This window comes from Hippocampus bargibanti, linkage group LG02, assembly GCF_051943395.1.
Source record: "Hippocampus bargibanti isolate YZ-2025 linkage group LG02, ASM5194339v1, whole genome shotgun sequence".
In the NCBI taxonomy this organism is placed as follows: domain Eukaryota; kingdom Metazoa; phylum Chordata; class Actinopteri; order Syngnathiformes; family Syngnathidae; genus Hippocampus; species Hippocampus bargibanti.
In genome coordinates, this window is record NC_142735.1 from 20,086,524 (window position 1) to 20,100,930 (window position 14,407).

The 14,407-nt window shown below is 41.9% G+C and overlaps 1 protein-coding gene across 3 annotated transcripts in view; it reads right to left on the minus strand.

Moving 5' to 3' along the window:
- LOC148901829 (protocadherin-1-like) overlaps window positions 1-1,558 on the minus strand; it is a 192,239-nt gene extending 190,681 nt beyond the window's left edge. For all 3 annotated transcript variants that reach the window (XM_088989875.1, XM_088989874.1, XM_088989876.1), the window contains exon 1: window positions 1,016-1,558. The gene's annotated coding sequence lies outside the window, so the exon portion shown is untranslated. The remainder of the gene's footprint in view (window positions 1-1,015) is intronic.
- Between the last annotated feature and the right edge of the window lie 12,849 nt (window positions 1,559-14,407).

The following is a 14,407-nucleotide window of genomic DNA, read 5'->3' on the forward strand; positions in this document are numbered from 1 at the left end:
TTTTGAGCCTGGATATCCAAAATGTCTCGACTTTATCATTTTTAATATGAATCTATGACGAAATAGCATTTGCAAAGTGACAAATCACATTTTCGCAACATATATTCTTGTAAACACATACAGACTTAAGGGGTCCCAGATCCTCTTTGGTAAATTAGATAACAACTGCGCTGGCTGTTATGAAGTCTGGCATGAATGTTGCCAGCGTCAGGACGCACGGAAATGAAATGTACTCGACATCATTGATGATGCAAACGAAAACGCTTGTCAGGTTCCGAGAAAGATGATGAGGGTATGATTGCTTTAATGTATATGACTTCTAATGGTATTCCAAGCATCAGCACGCGCCACCGGTGCACCGGATGGATGTGAAATCTGGCATGCTGGTTCATCTTGGCAGAATGCACAGTAAATCACACAAGACCATTTGGTTGTTGGCCATTTGTGTTTGTTTTTAGGGCCATTTTCAGGCAGGAGTCCAACCGGAAACCTCTCCTATGGGGCTACATTCATCATCGCTGACAAACGCTGAAACAGGGAGCCGATGAGTGGAACTCATGAGCCCTGGTGACCCGTGGGCCTTGAGTAAGGCTCAAAAGACAGATTATATCCAGTTGTTGACAAACTTGTTATCTCAAACCCTTTCTTAGAAGTGGCTCAAAACACTGTGGTGTTGAAAGCCCAAATTGAGGCCACCAGAAATGAACAATCGTGACTGTTGCTGTCAGGCAGGTTCCATTGGATTCTGCTGGACGGCGATCGATACAAGATCAATGCTGCCATGAGTGCAATTAAAGAGAAAAATGAACAAGATATCGGATTTGGTCTCGTATCCAAATGGACAACAAGTGTTTTAAAACGCAGCAAACACGTCCAAAGCTCATTCTTGGGGTAATTTTCTTTCATTAAACTCACTTAAACGTCTGCTAAAGCGAGCCAACGTCGTGAAAAGGAAACTAGAAGTGAACATTAGTGCGAGTGGAATGAATGCGAAGCAGGTGGACGTGCTTCCTACCTGGAGCGGGTAACCGCCGCGCGGTAGCCCAGCTTGAAGCGCTCCAGCCCGGCTACAGGCTCCGCTCGTCCCCGGAGTCCACTCCGGAACTCAAGGAGTGAGAAAAATAATAAAAATCCACAAGGGCGAGGAATGAAGAGAACTTGAAATCCAAATGGAGCCAAATAATTATTCCGCTCACAATTAAGTCCACTTTTTGTCAGTGTCGTGACCGGTTCGGTTGGGTTCGGTTCGGTTCACCAGTTAGTCGGTGGACGTCCGCATCACGTCTCAGGTTCTGTAAGGATGTGGTCCGGTTCTTTGGAGCAAGTGGACGCCGGACGTAAAAAATATTAAGACGTTGGGAAGTTGAAAAGAAAAAAAAAAGATTCAAAGAAAAAAGAAAAAAAACGTCCTATTTGATGTGAATTTGCGATACCGTCCGGTGCTACCCTGATATGATAAGGTTCGGTTTGGTTCGGTTCTCTCGGTGGCCGCTTGCTTAGTGCAGCGCTGCCGCCCGGGCGATGACAAACTGAAGCACAGCCAAGCTTGCAACTCCTCTCTCGCTCTCTCGTACTGTGAGTGCGTCTCCGCCACAGGGACGGAAAGAGTGGGGAGAGGAGGGGGGAGGGGGTCGTCACTCGGTGTGGAACTCCCTCTATTTTACATTTTTTTATTCCAAATAAAAACATTACAGCTGTTTTTTTATATTTTCGTCAAGCCAAATGGTCTTTGAATTTTGGGGTTTTTATTTGTTTCCACCAGATACAACATCAAGACATGTACACCTGCTGAAATCAAACGCCCCCTCCCTCTCCCCTCGCCTCAACCAACTAACACTTGTGATACTTCATCCATCTTTTTGGTTTACAGAAAATATTTTTTTTTTATCCTCTTCTCACAATTTTCGAGAAGTGTGTGCGCGTGCTTGTGTGTGCGTGCGCGTGCGTGCGTCGCGGTGTTCCATGAAGGCGCCATATGCCGTGCTTTGAGCGCCCCTTACAGGCTACTTTCGGGACGACAAGCCGGGTTTTTTTTTTAATCTATCCACGATAATACGTCTGTGTAAACTCTCAGTCGTACAGGAGTACGACTATCGATAAAAAGGGTTCTTCAGCCATCATCTGTACTTTGATGTTTCGCTTCTTATCCAAAATGCTTCTTCAGCGAACTAAGTCTTAATGGTCGTATAGGCCCTATATATATATATATATATATATATATATATATATATATATATATATATATATATATATATATATATATATATATATATATATATATATATATATAGAGAGAGAGAGAGAGAGAGAGAGAGAGAGAGAGAGAGAGAGAGAGAGAGAGAGAGAGAGAGAGAGAGAGAGAGAGAGAGAGAGAGAGAGAGAGAGAGAGAGAGAGAGAGAGAAGCTATCAGTGGAGCTGCAGGGATTAGTCCTCTGCTCCCCCCAACCTGAGAGCAGGGACCTGTATATATATATACATATATATCCACTCCACTGTGAGACTAATAAAGGCATATCCAATCCAATCCAATATAGACTAAGACTAATAGTAGTGAAAACACAAGTATAAAAGAATACTACTTACAGTGTATTGTTCCACTACTACTCCAACTGACTCAGCAAAGACTCAGTAAGTAGCTTTTCTACACGGAGGATAAATAATATGTGCCTGACAGTACTGTCGTACTGTTTTTGTCTATATGGCTTGGTAACCTAAATACCCATTGCTTCTGAAAATATGGCTAATAATTTAGAAATCTCACATGGAAATTATGTATTTTGTCATCAGAGGATGCACACTGTTTATGACTGGAACATAAAGTGCCTTATTTTCAGTGTTCCATTTGCAGGAGGAAGGACGAAAAAACTGATGAAATCATATTTGGCTTGTGCATGTGTGTGTGTGTGTGTGCTTGTGTGTGTGCGCGTGCATGTGTGCGTGGGTGGGCGTGTGCGTGTGTGAGTGTGTAAAAAGTAAAAGCAGCTTACAAAGTGTGTGTGGATTATGTTGTTCAGCATCTGTTCAACACAAGCCAAAAACATCATTAGAAGCGTTATTAAAAATATGCTTAATAACATCATCAAAACATTAAAAATTAAACCATCATTAAGAACATTAAAAAACATGAGTGCAAATAATAAAAACTAGGAATAAACAAAAACATGATTAAAACACTTATTTAAAGGACAACCGACGTCTCCGGACAAGTTGTGTCTATAATTTGTAAAATGGCTTCAAATGACTTCTACTGAGCGTATTTTACAAAGATTCCACCGCATATAGCTATATTTTACGTTTTAAGACTCTCGCTGAATATTCGGGAAGTCTTGTTTTTGAGTTGGTGACAGTCCGTACGTGACGTCACTAAAGAAACGCCCCAGACCGTAAAAAAGACGCATTCTAGCGGTCCTGCCATCACGTCAATGTATTTTGCTATACTTGTTTGGTCTGGGGACCTCGTGTTGCACCCAAAAGACGCCAGAATGCCAGAAGAGGGCGTCCAAGCGCAATATAAGGAATTTATCAGCCTGCTGAAACGGAGGTGGCCACAGGAGGTCGCAATTTTGTGTCTTTTTTTGGGTGAGAGATTTCCCCCCAATGTTGCCTCAAAATGGCACAAATAAATTCTTTAATTGATTTCAAACATGTATTCTTTCTTCTTCAGAACTATTTGAATCATATTCAAAACTGGACGTGTAACAAGAAAGCATATTCTCCGAATCTGAAGCCATTGTTTTGATTCTCCAGCAATGCAAGACGTCTTGGCGTGACGTCACGAACTGGGGGCAGACTTTTTGAAAATGCCCAATTCGCAGCTAATTTTTTTGCAGATTTTGAACACTTTAAGTCATTTTTATTGGTGTTTTGCATTTGACTAAAAATATCATACTGCGTGTTTTGGGTATTTTAGATGCTATAAAACGTTTTTCTGATGTCAGTTAAAAAACAAAAAAAGTGACGTCGGTTGTCCTTTAACGAATGTCATTGCACTACAATAAAGAACCAAGAATATTTTTGAAATCATGTTAAAAGCTTTATTAAAAGTGCAATAACACGTATAACAATATAAAATGACATGAGTTTGCAGTTCAAAAAATGTCACAATTTCATTTTGTAATGTCAAAAGAAGAAAATAGAAATAAATAAATCAAATCAGAAATTACTGTAATTCTAATGTAATCAAATTGTACACTCAAACAATGACATAACAATGACAAGCAATACAATACATTTAAAGCATATAATGCTATCTGATATCAAAACATGAAGCATTATGTGACAATAAAACTATACATGATCAATGTTCAGAATAACAATATCACTCAATTGCAGAATGAGAATTGGATTTTCTAATGGGATGCTGGCATGAGTCCAAGCCCAACCCACCTAATGTCTCTTCAGGTGGAAAACAAACAAGCAGAGGCCGCGCGCATTCCTGTTTATTTGTTTTTTTTTTCCGTCTCTTTCCTTTCCTTCCCAAGAGCCGACAGAAAGGGTTTTTTTTCCTCCGTGGTCTCAAAACCTCCCCGCCATCGCCGCTCGCTTCCCGGCATCCTTTGCAGTCATTAACCTTGTGGCCCGCGTGTACTGAGCGGTTGCCTTTAATATTCTCATCAATATTCTCTGTACGTTCACCTCAGCACAGCTCACAAATGTGCAAATTGCAAAACACTTTTATTGACTAGCCATGATCTCTCATGTTGCGTTTTTAAACCGACAAAAAAGTATTATCAACATAAAAAACCTACTCCTATGGTGGTGGGTTGAGCTAATGTGGTTAGCTAAATTAGAATTCTCAATGGTCTAGGCAGGGGTCCCCAAGCATTTTTCTGTGAGGGCCACATCATTTTTCCCTTCTGCGATGGGGGGGCAGGTGTCAGTTTGTAACAGAAAAAGTGTGACGATTGTCGGGGAGCTTAAAAAATGTGTTTTCCAGAAAGCCACACATACACAAATAACCCTTTCCAGGTTCTTTACAGAAAAAAGTCTGGAAACAAATAATAACACTATTAATTAAATAAATAATAACTAAGTAACCCTCTCAGGATTATTTTTGTAGGTTCCAGTAGGCTTGTAGACACCGCTGTTTGCAGCTCTCTCTCATCAACTTCCCTGTGAAAACCACAAAGGAAGCGGGTTGAGAAAGTGAACTAAGTGATACAGCACCGACACAGCACAATACATTTCACTACAAGTATGGCTGTAAAGATGGATTTTATCCCAGTAGATTTTGTTATGATTATATTTGTTTATGCTCAGAATGACTCATTCAAGTCAGAAAAGTGAGCTTACCGATGTATGTTCATCAGTGTGAACTGTGGGTTTGCATCTGGTTAGTGACAAGTTGAATAGCAGGGTCAATTCTAGTTACAGCCAGTCTCAAGCACTGATGCAAATGTTCTTCTGTCAATCTTGATCTCATCGGAGATTTCATGCGAGAAAAGCTTTTCTCGCAGATATACCTGCTGCCAAAAACTGTGGACATTTTCATTGCGTGTTTTTTGATGTTTGGATATGTGTTTTTTGGGAGGGCGGCATAGAAGTCAATGAGACTGTTGGGCTTGAATGCGTCTTTCAGACCATCACAGTTCTGTAACTCAGGTCCAACTTCTCCACGGTTTGGTACACTTGGTCAAAAATATCGTCTCCCGTTGTAGTCCCTTTGAGACTTTGGAGGGCTGCCACCTCCTCGCATATCTCAAAGTTTGCGCTAACTCCACGAATAAAAATGAGCAGTTGCGCTGTATCTTGCACGTCTGTTCTCTCATCCAGTGCTAATGAAAAAAGTCGAATTCTTTCGTCTTCTGCTGCAGCTGGGCATATATACATTCATCCCGATTTCTTCACCGCGTCTGGTGATTGTACTCGCTGACAGACCTACGGCATTATATGCATCTTTCTTCTCGGAACACAATTCCTCCGCGACAGCATCCATACATTTCTTAACAAACTCTCCGTCCGTGAAAGGCTTACCGCTGCTTGTTATCAGCTTAGAAACCCGAAAGCTGACCGAACGGATGCCTTCTTCAGCAGACTGGCGTACAAACGTATTCCGCTGTTTCGCTTTGAGAGTTTGTCTGCTCATATTTGGCCTTGCAAGCTATCGTACTTGTCTTTGTGACGGGATTCATAGTGTCGGCGAAGATTGTATTCTTTGAATACCGCCACCGCCTCTTGACAGATGACACAAACAGCCTTTTCCCTGCATTGAACATAAAACTAATCGTTTGTCCACTGCGGGTTAAATACCCTGCATTCTGAATAAATGTTTCTCTTACATAACCTTTTTGCCATTATTCCGTTCACTCTTTGACAGGAAGGTTTACAAGAGAAAACGGGTCTGCGACCAAATATGGGCGCCAAACTGAGCGCACCTGAATGTACCACCGGACTTCCTTATACGTCACTTTCTTGTGTCGCGTCGCATTGTGACCGACTCCTTTAGCGTTCTATTGTGAGCAGGCGTGTTTGCATTGTTCAATCACGATTATAAATAACATACATTGATTACATTGATTACATTGATAAAAAATAGGAACAGATAATGATCGAAAACCGACCTATGACTTGTGGAAACCTAAGCTAACCAGGCTATGTACATCCACGTGTTCAACCTAAATCTGTGTAATCATTACACGGAATTTTATCAACTTTATAACAAAATACAGAGAGTTGTGTCAGGAGGGGCATCCGACGTAAAAGCTGGGCCGAAACAAACATGCGTATCATACCTCTGAAGATGGAGGTTACTGATTTGCTGTGGCGACCCCTTGAAGGGAAAAGCCGAAAGAAAAAGAAGAGAATATATATGTGACCGGTGTCACAACAGTGACTGTCTACATCTCCACGATGCTGCCGTATTAATGAAGACGAGACGCGTGGATGTGTCTTTTTATTTCTTTTATTTCTGCAACACAGTATGGCAGAAGGGATGGGTGAAGTCGCATGGGTTTCGTCTTGTGATTAACCTGAATCTCCTCGAGATTGTTCTCAAATGCAAAACATTGTAGATAACAAAACAGAATTAACAACGTGTGATCGAATAGTGGTTATTTACAGAAAAAAAGAATACAACACAAGTTCACTGTTATTTACAAGATGTCCCTGAACGCATCATGGGCGGAGACTCGGCAGAACACGCGGTGCGCTTGTAATGGCTGGCGCGCAGTTCAACCCGCCACGGACACTCACGGGCAAATGAAACACGACACAAGAAACTAAATATTGTTCAATAAAAACGAAATGAAACAATTATTACCTGCAACACAGTATGGCAGAAGGGATGGGTGAAGTCGCATGGGTTTCGTCTTGTGATTAACTGCGATAGAAAAGCACATATGCTCCAAAGTTCCACTCGACAAAACGTGAAGTAAATAATGACACAAAAAGTAATCTGGACTCGAAATGAATAGGGGAACTAATTAGATAACACTAGACAGTACAAAAGGGGAAACAAAATAAGATATTGTCATGAAAATGCGCGTTAATCAAGACCAACAGAAAATTGCGACTCACCCTGAATCTCCTCGAGATTGTTCTGGAAACTATGGGCGGGACATAGTGCCACACTGTGCGCCGTTGCGTCACTTCCTTCATAATTTAATAATCTAAGCGCACAACTCCGTTACATATATATATATATATATATATATATATATATATATATATATATATATATATATATATATATATATATATATATATATATATATGAAAACTGTATAAGGAGCAACAAAGTAAGGCCACATTAGTATCCGTTGGTAGCTAAGCTTACAATGCTAGGTAGAGTGAGTTCAAATACCATTATTGCATGTTTTGCGTCATGATGGTAAAAAGTGAAACAAGAAAACAAACCTACAAATGATAGGGCAGTTACCCTCCATGGGTAGCTATGCAAGCAAATCTGGCTCGCTGTTTTGGAATGGAAACAATAAAACATTATACACATCAAATAACAATTTAGTGTAAGCTTTTTTCTTGTTTTCTCTCCCTCAATTGGATTTAAAAAACTAATAATATGAACAAGCGAAACGTTTGTGACTATCTGTGGCTAGCTCAGCTGATGAGTCTAGCTACAAACCAGAGTCCAGTTAAAGTGGATGAAACAGCCCAAGTGTAAATACATCTTCACTAAATATCAAATGCAATTGGGTCTTGAGCTCAAGTTAAGAAAAAATATTCAAAAAGAGTAAAAAAAGCTACTAATGAGAGGCCTAATTATTTGACTGGGTGTGCTATGCTAGCAAGGCTGAACATTAACATCGGAGACAAAATTGTCCGGAATGTTTCAAATAAATATTTTGTCCCAAAACGGTTACTTCCATTTAAATAAAAGTAAACTCTCTTTTGTGATTTGCCCAATAATAATAATAATAATAATAATAATAATAATAATAATAATAATAGGGCGGCCCGGTAGTCGAGTGGTTCACAGTGCAGAGGTCGCCGGTTCGCGTGCCGGTCCGGCCTCCCTGTGTGGAGTTTGCATGTTCTCCCCGGACCCGCGTGGGTTTTCTCCGGGTCCTCCGGTTTCCTCCCACACTCCGAAAACATGCATGGCAGGCAGATTGACCACTCCAAATTGTCCCTAGGAGTGAGTGTGAGAGTGACTGTTGTATGTCTTTGTGTGCCCTGCGATTGGCTGGCAACCAATTCAGGGTGTCCCCCACCTCGTGCCCGAAGACAGCTGAGATAGGCTCCAGCAACCCCGCGACCCTAATGAGGAATAAGCGGTACGGAAAATGAGATGAGATAATAATAATAATAATAATAATAATAATAATAATAAAGAAAGAACAGAAAGTTCTAGTCTTAGCTTTGCAATTACAGCATTTTGGGGAGGTTGTTCAGCTGAGAGCACCAAAGTGATGAAACAACTGAAGTGAAACGTCGAATCGCAAAGAACAAAAAAAGACCATAAGTGTGTTCATTATTCGCAACCATTCAATTAGCCAAGCACAATGCTACGCTAATAAGCTAATAAACGTTCAGTCCTCACACTAACAGTCTTATTAAAAATGTCCCCCGTGATCCTTACGGAGTCGCAAGAGTCATAACAAAGGCTAACCGGTTAGCCTCAGCTGGACATTGAAGACTTCATATTTATTTTGTACAACTGAAAATACATGTTGTATTTTTTCGACATACTTCTTGGATCTATTCTTATCATTTTTTCCCCAATGCTTTTTAATGATTACAATAAATATGCAGATTTTCACTTTTCGCTGGCCGCCCCCCATAACAGTGGGTGTCCACTGTATTTATTTATTTATTTATTTATTGTGAGATTAGCGTTTCAAAAAAATGGAAGGATGGATATATTGGTGTCAGAATTGTATGTGATATGCTCCTGTGCTACCTATTGCTAATCATCCAAATTAATTAGAGGCAAACAGTAACCATCCTTCGATAAAATTGCAGGATTCCCAGAGGGTGTGTGCTCTCTCACTCACTCACACACACAAACACAAACACACAGAGACACACAGACACACGTACACAAACACCAAAGACAAAAGAGGACTTCAGAGAGTAAATAGAAATAAAAGCTTTGAATCACAAAACAATGGCAACAAGACCAAAAGTTGTCACAACTAATGAAACATTTGTTCGATGAAACAAGTCATTGTTAATTGGACATCCACGCGCACACGTGCACTGTTATGAAATAAGGAGAAATGGATTCATGAAAGTAAATGTAACCGTTCACCCTCCTGCATGTTTTCCAAGTCTCTTTGTTGCAACACACCTGATTCAAATGAGCAGGTTCAATGTAAGGCTTCTGCAGAGCTTGGTGATTATCTGATTATTTGAATCAGGTGTATTGTAACAGGGAGACTTGGAAAACATGCAGGAGGGTGGCTTTCCAGAACCAGGAGTGCCCACCCCTGCTCTAATGTGTCACTTGTTGCTGAGAAGACTTGCCCAATATGCCAAAGAAGTAACACACTAATCGCAATTCACACTTAAGATCATTTAAAAAGTGAGAGTAACCAAAACAGGGTCTGAAAATCTCAATCAAGAACTATAACAACAACAAAAAAATGCAAGAAATAAAATGTGCCTGATTTTTCATCAACTCATAAAATTGCACATATCATGACCATATACTGATTGTGGCTGCACATACATTGTCATCATGTATGATACAAAAAATGGAGGGAAAAGGCTAAATCAAGGTATTTACACATCTATGTATATTTGCTCTGATCTCATCACATAAGAATTGGTCAGGTGAGTCTTTTAACATGAAAAACTCATGGCTCAAAGCACTGAGATTTCAAGATCTAGCACCCCCCCCCCACCACCACCACCACACACACAATCTTATGAAGCTAAAAAAATCTAACCGTATTATCACTCAAACTGATTAAGTGCACAAAGCCTCATCTGTCACGGTTTGCAAGGTGGTGATGGTGGTTGTGGATCCCACAAAGCAGGCAGGAGGGAGCAGGAGGTTGTGTTTGTCAAATTGTATTAAAATAAAGTGAGCAGGAAAAAAATCGAAAACATCAAAATCATCTGAACAGCAAAGATACAAAGTATCAAAAGAAAACCAAGAGTAAAGGTCCGCCAAAGTGAAACAAACACATGCACAGAATACAATGTATACACAATGCACAATGCATACAATTGCATACAAGACCCGACGCCGAATGGTCAGGCCAGGCGGGGCCGACAGCGCCACCCGTTGGTCGCCAACCAGATCATGACAGTACCCCCCTTCAAGGGACTGCTTCCAGAAGTCCCAACAGTCTCCCAATGGGTCCAACTCGCCACGAAACAATGGTGGAGACTGCAATCGTTGCCTCTCCAGCATATGCTGGGCGGCGGCCTGATGGGAACGGGACTCAGCCTGACGTGGACGAAGACGCGGCATGGATCGTCGTGGACGTGTGTGCGACCCTTCTCGCACAATCACGTGACGACGCCTGGCTCGACGTGGACGTGCACTGCCAGGTGCAGAGTGGCACCCCGGACGGCCGTATGGGAACGGGTCTCGACCAGACGTTGATGTGGACGTTACAGCTCGTTGAGTGACGCATTTCAAACTCGATGCGGCGTGGGCTAACGTGGACGTAAACTGCCCGGCACTGGGGTAACGAGACCAGTCCTTAGCAGCTACGGGATCCAGCGGTGAGCGGGGTCTCGGCCGGACCTGGACGCAGACGTTGCACGGCTTGTCGTGGATGCGACTCAATTCAACATGCACGACGATGCAACCTGACGTGGACGAGCAAGCGGCACCGTTTGTCGTGGACGTGAGTGTGAACCTTTTCACACAATCGCGGGACGAAGCATCGGCTCGACATCGACGTTGCACTGCCAGGCACCGGGTGGAAATGAGACAGGTCCGTTGTTCCTGCGGGAGCCGATGGTTGGTCGGGTCATTCTGTCACGGTTTGCAAGGTGGTGATGGTGGTTGTGGGTCCCAAAAACCAGGCAGGAGGGAGCAGGAGGTTGTGTTTGACAAATTGTATTAAAATAAAGTCAGCAGGAACAAAATCTAAAACATCAAAATCATCTGAACAGAAAAAATACAAGTCATCCAAGGTGAAACAAACACAGGCACAGCATACAATGCATACACAATGCACAATGCAAACAATTGTATACAATTGCAGACAATGACCCAACGCCGAATGGTCGTGCCGTGAGTCCTTTTGACTGCCACTGATTGTAATGACCAGCAACTGCGAGGCTGCAGGCAGGGCTGACAGGGATATCCGTTGGTCGCCATTCTGAACGTGGCAGGCTGCCACTGATCGGGACGACCAGCACCTTTGCAGGTGCAGGCAGGGCCGACAGCGCCACCCGTTGGTCGCCAACCAGATCATGACATCATCACTATACAATTACAATACAGTAGTCACAAAAATGAATCCCATTTCATTTTCCTTTTTATGTATGCATATTGATAGAGTGTTTTATGCACATTAGTAAACATATTAGGTTATTTTATATTGTTTAGCTTAGTACACATTATGATTATTGCACGTTTAATTTCAGTCTAATAGCATTATCAATCTTATTAGTTCAATAGTCGTTGCAAAGAAGCAACGGCTCCAACTTCAATCTAAGACCCTCCCAACACAGAGTTGTCCGTAGCTGATTGGACAACAGATCGCTGCTGTGGACATTCAAAAACTTGTCAGAGCGGGAGCTCACTCTCTTTGTTCCTATCTTTGTCCGTGTGCTCATGTCTTCGCTCCTACCTAGACGAGAGAGTGCTTTTTCTGTCACACTAGAATAAAGTAGTTTTTGTTCACCATCTATCGTCGTTACTGATATTTTTATCACTGAACTTCTTTGAACACCGAACCAGGAAAGAAACAAGAATTTAAACCGAACACATATTCACTGCATATTTTGTTAATTATGATAAGATATACACAATTTGGGTCTTCAATGCCAACAAAACAATTCATATTCATATTCATATTATTTTGCTTGCCAAAATGAGGCTATCTTGTTTAACTTGAGGAAATAGTCATATTTCCCATTAAAATTGAATGCAGCACGGCCAAGCTTGAGGTGAACGGCGGCCGTGACCGGTGACGGAGGCGGCGGCCCGCTTGCTACCCCTGCACGGGTGCTCAGTTAGATTCCCGCGGGCGTTCACAACGGGGGTGGGGCGCCGTCCAAAAGCGCACCTGTTGGCAGCCAATGGGACATTGCCCTCGCCCGTCCTTGCCGGTCCCGCCTACACGCGACTGCGCCTCAAACGCATCGCAGCTGCCACAGAGATCAGGAAGAAATCAAAATATTACAGCCATTGTTTTCATCCTGAAGGCAAGTCGTCATCATTCATTTTAATACAAGCAAAAAATGGCTTTGTCTCTTGCCTTCCTTTATCTCATCGCTCTCATTTTATTATGTTTAGTACACGCCATACGTCTCCAGATAACATTTTCAAGGGTCTCCATATTTACCAATTTCATATTTCTCAGCCAAACTGTTTTAGGGGCTGAATCTTTGACAATGCTATTAAATGTAATGTTGTTAAGCGAAACTGGCTTTGGGCGCTGACCTTTCAAATTTTGTGGGGTTGGTGTGAAATATATCTTAAAAATGTAGGTTAACAAGTGTCTTAGTCTAAGTATGCTTATACAAGTATGATGGGCATAACAACATGTCTGTAATCCGCATAATCCCCCTTGAGAAGGACCGCGTCCTAAAATAGCGAAACTAAAATAAATCCCACCCTTTCTGGTTGAGGCAACATGGGTCGAGCGCTCTTGAGCATTGCAGTAATTGCATCTTTGGTGAGGGTGGGCGAAGAGAACACCGTCGAGATTAATACAAGTATTCACCATTGCTCTTTTGTAAATTGTAATAACCTTGGTTGTGATGTCATCAACGGGGTTATGCCAATTTGTCCCCCCACTTTGAGTTCCCTCATTTTGTTAGATTGTTTGGCAAAAATGTGTGTAGTTCAATGTCTTTAATTGTACACTTTGAACTGAATGTGTCTTTTTTGGAGATTTTTTTGGTTTCGTCTACTAATCATGGACATACATGTCGAACGTAGTGTTGCAAAGTAGAAGTCACTTTGGTTTTTTTTGTTTATTTATTTGTGTGACTGCCGTAAAACAACTGAGAAATGGTAATTGTAAAGTACAAAAAATGAATGTGTGCCTTATCTCTACATTGTATGTCACTAATTTAAAGCCACTTCAGGGCTGAATTTTTAAATCACTCAAGTCAATCTGGCTTTCGGAGATGTATTTTGAAAATTGCACAAATAGCTACATCAAAAATATATCCTCTCAGATTTACAGAATGATGGTGGTGTGAGGTTGGATGCAGTTAGCGCCACCGCTAACCTTTAGCCTAGTGTTGGTGTGTTTGTTGCAGTGATGTAATGAGTGTGGGCAGGCGGCATTGGAATTAACGGTGGGCCTGAACACCTAGCTACCATTTGCTGGGTTTCACCCTTAACCCCGAAGTAGAACACCGGGAGATGTTTTTTTCCATGATGATTATGTCGGTGATGTTTCATTACTGACAACATGAGGAGGTTGAGGAGGCAGAAAGGTGGAGGTACGGGGGTGGAGGTGATGATGTTGATGCCGGTGGAAATGGGATGGAAGCAAGGCGGGTTGGAGAAATAAAAGAAATAGTGTAAAAGAGAAAAATGGCCATGTTTTCCACTGGACACTTAATGCTACATAAACATGAAGATGGTGCGTTCAGTGACGCTAAGGAACTTCATTGCTTCCCTGCCTTGTTCTGTCTTCCTCTCGCTGTACTCTTCCTCATCCCCCATTTCATCCTCTTCCTCCTATGTTTCCTAAATGGCTTCCTCATTTAATTGCATTTCCTTTTGGTCTTCGTCCCTCATCTCTTCCTTCCCTTCTCCCTTGCTCTTTTTCTCCTCAAGGATGAGGATCCTTCTGATCCTGC